This window comes from Neophocaena asiaeorientalis, unplaced genomic scaffold, assembly GCF_003031525.2.
Source record: "Neophocaena asiaeorientalis asiaeorientalis breed wild unplaced genomic scaffold, Neophocaena_asiaeorientalis_V1.1 scaffold705, whole genome shotgun sequence".
Lineage (NCBI taxonomy): Eukaryota > Metazoa > Chordata > Mammalia > Artiodactyla > Phocoenidae > Neophocaena > Neophocaena asiaeorientalis.
Genome location: NW_020176572.1, coordinates 309,279 through 314,811, shown reverse-complemented (window position 1 = coordinate 314,811; position 5,533 = coordinate 309,279).

The following is a 5,533-nucleotide window of genomic DNA, read 5'->3' as shown; positions in this document are numbered from 1 at the left end:
GATGTCCGTACGCTGATATAATAAAAGATGTCCGTACGCTGATATCATAAAAGATGTCCGTACGCTGATATAATAAAAGATGTCCGTACGCTGATATAATAAAAGATGTCCGTACGCTGATATAATAAAAGATGTCCGTACGCTGATGTAATAAAAGATGTCCGTACGCTGATGTAATAAAAGATGTCCGTACGCTGATGTAATAAAAGATGTCCGTACGCTGATATAATAAAAGATGTCCGTACGCTGATGTAATAAGGCCAAGCATCACTGAGGAGTACAACTATGCACTGTTTCACAATGAGTATTTATTATATGTACATTTAGAGAAGAGGCAACTCTCTTTCAATCCACTTACATGTGATATTCTTCATATCCTGACCCAGCAAAAATTTATTTTATCTAGGATTGCTTATTCAACACCCTATGCAATTTTCTAGGATAGTCTACCTGGGGTGAAAAAATTCATGGGACACAAAATTGATTTTTACCAGATTTCTGTTTGGAAATCCAAAATACCTAGGTCTATCTATATACTTCACCTTCCAACACCATGGGTCCCTTACTCATCCCAGATCACTCAGAGAGCCCTTGATCAGTGTGTGACTTCTCCATCAATTTCTCCTCAAATCAGAGTCCCTTTCTCCTGGCCCATTCAGTCTCTTTTTCTCTACTGCTATCCTTCACTGACATACATAAAATATGCTAACAAACACTCAAGTAGAGTGGCTGGGGGCTAAATGAGAAGGGTGTGGCTTGGAATTTGCAGAGTCTTAGTTTGAAAACCTGTTTCTACCCCTCGCTGATGAAGTGACCTTGGGCAAGTCACTAACCTCCCTGCAACCTAGTTTTGTCTTCTGTCAAATACAGGTGATAATATGTGTCTTATGGGGATGTTGTACAGATTTCATGAGCTGTGTGTAAAGCAATGGGCACGTGTTCACATGTCTGAAAAATGTTCATTTCACTCATTCTTTTGTTATTGATGTGTGGTTTTCCCAAATAGACACCACCCCCTACACAGTCCTCAAAAAAGATGCTCATCAACTCCTACTTGGTTCATTTCAAGCCCAGGACACCATCCTCCCCACCATGATCTTTGCTACCCAGGAAACCTTCCCAACTACATTTCTTCCGCTTTCATATAAAAACTTCTTCAGACGCCAGTAATTTCCAGCTTATACCCCACAGTCTCCGTTCCTCAATCCTATTATCCTTATATAAGCAAATTAATATCCTTGGATTCTTGGCTGACTTCAGCTCTGTTGAGCAATTATCTTCTCTCTACTGACTCTGCTAGGATTGAGTCGGGTTTGGAAAGCATGGGCAGGTAGACAGAGAAATGTGTGAAATTAGGAACAAGTTCCTGGAATAGGAAGCTAAATCCACGGGTAGACAAGATGGACCAAGGGAAAGTGGGTTCTCCCTATGTGGCTCCAGTAGTTTGTGGGCCTCAGAAGTCCGGGGCCTCCTCATGATAACAACTGTCGCTTCTCTATATCACTACCTGAACGAGAACTGGCATCAATAATGACCTGCAATTATTACCTGTCTGAGAATTCATTTACTGACCAACTCCCTAGCCTTTCGGATCTCTAATTTTCTAATTGTATTAGAACCTCAGCATTCTCCCCAACTGTCAGTCTTCTTATCTGCCAGCTTTCACCTTATTTCCTGTTCTTTCATACCTATGTTGGCTTTAATGATTTACGTTCTAACCCTACTTTCTCTCTGATTCAGCCCTATATTTCCTTGTAATTTGCTCAAAGGTTATTCCTCTTACTCAGCCTCTAAAAAATTTCAGTTTGATCTTCAGACCCCCTTGCTATGATATTAGGCCTGACTTTGTTCTCTCTTTCTCTAAAATTTGTCCTCAGTCTCCTGTTGCACCAGAGGTGCAAACTTACCAACTTAGGAATCAGGAGAGCACAGCTCTACCTCTCTCCAGAAGGAACTGGACAACTCAAATGGTGTAAAAATTTGAAAAATTAAATCCTAATGTTCTGAGTTACACCTCTTCAGAAAGGCTGAATGGTCTTCTACCAGGAGTGTCACTGTTCTGTCCAACAGGGAATTCCATTTTCAAATCAAGCTCTCTTCTGCCAAAGGGGATTTATAACCCTTTACCTTTACTGAAAAATGCTGACACTGCAGGGTGAACCAGACTCCATGAAAAGCATCACAAATGACTTCTCAATTATTAATGGCTAACAGTCTACAAAGGCAGAAAAACGTGAGAGCTTAGGAATAAGTCCCCCTAGTAAGAAGCAAACACCCTGGGGAGAGAAGCGGGGAAAGTGAAAAGTGGGCTATAAAGGGATGCCATTTCTGGACAGAGTAGATTCACTCTTATAACCACAGACAGTTCAGGATCACTAAGTTCTTCAACGAGAAGGAATTGGAATTTAGAAACAAAGCCTGTTGGATAGACTTCAAAGTTACCTCACAGTTTACTTGCAGCCTATTCTAGGGAGCCAACATTCTTTAAGGAAGACGAACAGATGAAAAAGATATAAGCCATATAAGGCCATGAAAATGATAACGTTCTCTACTATGGATTCATCACTGTCAAGCAGTACATTGAGCACGTGGATTCTTTCATTTAATTCTATAGCCACCTCTGCAGCAGACACTATTATTCCCATTTGTTTTTTCAGTCTAGAAAGCCCGAAGCTCAGAGAGGTAAATTATCTAGCCCAAAGCCCCTACACTAGGAGCTAGTAACTTCTGGATGTGAATGCAGTGCCATTTAACTCTACATACTGAGCTCTTAACCAAGAGGTCGCATTGCCTTGCATGTGGATGAGATGTGAAGAATGAAGGTAGCATTTACTTGAGCTGGTTAGGGAAGGTAAGGAGGCACTGAAAGGCCTGCGAAGGTGGGACGTGTCAAAGAGCTTAGGAAGATGCGGGAAGCAGAAACAATTCCTGCTACCCCATCCCTGAATCTTTACAGCTTTGTTCATCTCTGCCTCCCCCTGATCGTATCTTCCTACCCTCAATATTGGTCCCAAGTAGGCCATACCCATCTCCCCTACTATCCTGCTGAGTGACATGTTTGTATTTTTGTTAGGTAGTAAATAAATCCTCACCAGAAGTCTCCCAGCATTCCCCCCCACCCTTAAGAAAAGCAACAATGCCTTGTTGGCTGCTTGAAATATATGAAACGCGATTGTGTTTACTTTTGGGGGTTGAAACCAATCACATACAAAAATACCTTTATTAGGGGAGAAAGGCGTCAACTCTGCCGTGCATTCAAATACCTAATCTTTTCTAACTCACATTGAACAACCTTGAGCAAATCTCTCCCTGTTTGTTTTCGTGGTGGTGGTTCTGCTTACGCTGTACTGCAGCAGCAAGAAAGGCAGCTCCACCTGTGGTACAATCACTCAGATATTAAAGCTTTTTACACTCTTTTCTTCTGCTCATTCTTTCTTTCCTTTTGATCTAACACAACTTCTTGAATTATAAATTAGAGAACTGGAGTGTTTTTTTGTTTTCTTTTCTTTTTTTTTTTTTTGGTTCCAACATAAGGGAAAAAATATCTGACTTCAAAAACTGTTCGTAGTGTAGTACAGCAGACCGTGCAAATATTTTCATTTGGCATGTGGCATGTGATACCTTGAGAAAGATGCCGCATTTAGGATGATTTCTTAAGGAGAAATTCACTGTTTTGAATGTGGTGAAACAAGCTAGTTATTTTACATGGAAGATGAAATACCGTGGCCCATCCCTTTACAGCAGCTTTACAAATCTATCATCAGACGTTTTATAAAATCCAAATCTTAGTTTTGCCTCTTGAAATTTTTCTAATAGATCAGCAGTAAATAAATACTTTTCACTGAAACGAATGCAAGAAAATCAGTATAAAGTCAATCAAGGTATAATACAATGGGGAAGATAGAGATGGAATTGTTTTCCAGAATATTGTGTTCAGGAATACAACCAGCTAGTCATTTTGAGAATTTGTCTTGTTATCTTTTTTTTTTTTTTAATTTTCTGATACTTAGGAGTATAAGTTCCTTCAGAAAGTCTTTATTTATTTATTTTTTGCCTCCTCGGTCTAAGTGGCCATCATCTGAGCTGTGCACACTTACATCCAAGGGTTCATCACACTGAATCGTAAATAAGCCTTTGTCTTCCAGACTAACCACTGAACGTCTTGAGAGCAGGGAGCCATACCCTTCTCCTCTTTATCTCCTAGCACAGTGTGAGGCAAAGCTGATACTCAGTACATGGTTTTAAAAATGAATTGAATATGGCTGTGCTTTAATAGAAATATGATTAATGTTGGGGACACTTGTCCAGAATACTTTCCTTTCAATGAGATAAAAAGTTTAGAGGCAAATTCCAACATACAAATAAAATGACAGACCTGAAAACAAGACCCCAAGTATTGCCCTGAGCCAAGAAACAGTGCCAAAATCTCATAAGAATAAGTTGGCCCGAAATATGCTTATGTATGAACAAGTCAGAAATACAGTGAGGTTGGATTTTTTTCTCACTGTATCCTCCCTGATCCAGAATGAAGAAAATAATACAAACTTGTATTTTATTGGCATTAACTTTCAGGGGAAAAAAACAGTAATCAATTAACAATCACCACCATAAACACCCTTAGATGGTCCTTGCATGATAATCTCAAGCATCCTGATTTATCCTCTGTTTTTGCATGTTTTTTTTTTGTTTTTGCTTTAAAAATGTTGTGATAGGGTCCACATTCATGGCCAAACAGATGATCCATGATTCGCAAACACCATGAGCCATCAAGATAAAACATGATAGCAGCAATGGTGCTTCTCTATACTAGAATAGCAATTTATAGTTTACAGAAATTTTCACCTATAATATGCGAATTCAACCTCATCGCAATCTTGTATAGTAGAAAAACCACATCCTGTATCTTATCCCCATCTTACAGATGGCAAAGTAAATACCAAGTACCTCCCCGAGGATTGTAAAACGGTAAAGATCAGCTATAGCCCTCAACAACAGGTATATGAAAGTCCACTGTGAGAGAATCCACTGTCTTCAGGCTGGACCTTGCTGTCTCAGTCATTCAGTCCAACATCAGGGCTATCCACAATGTGTCCTTGACTTATATCATCTAAGGCAAACAGCTGAATGCCTGAAATTCTACATATACTTACTGAGCACTTTCTATGAGGCAGGGTCACATCGTAAATGTGTAAAGCACAATATAAATATAATTTACTGATTTTTAAATATAATTTCAAGCACTGAAAGAAAAGTTTTAATTTGAACTTCTCATGAAACTCTATGGAGTCAGCATTATTCTATTCACTTTCTACAATATGCCCAAGGTAACCATGCTAAAAAGTGTCAGAGCTGGAATTTGAAACTGGTTCTGCCTGACTCCAAAGCCCATTTCATGACATCATCCTACCTCCCTGATCATGCAGCAGGGGATGTTTCTTATTAGCAAGACTTGGAGAATTTGAGTAGGTCTTCGAGGCAAAATATGGTTGAAAATAAAACGCTTCTTCCAAGTAGTAGTCATTATCAGCTCGTA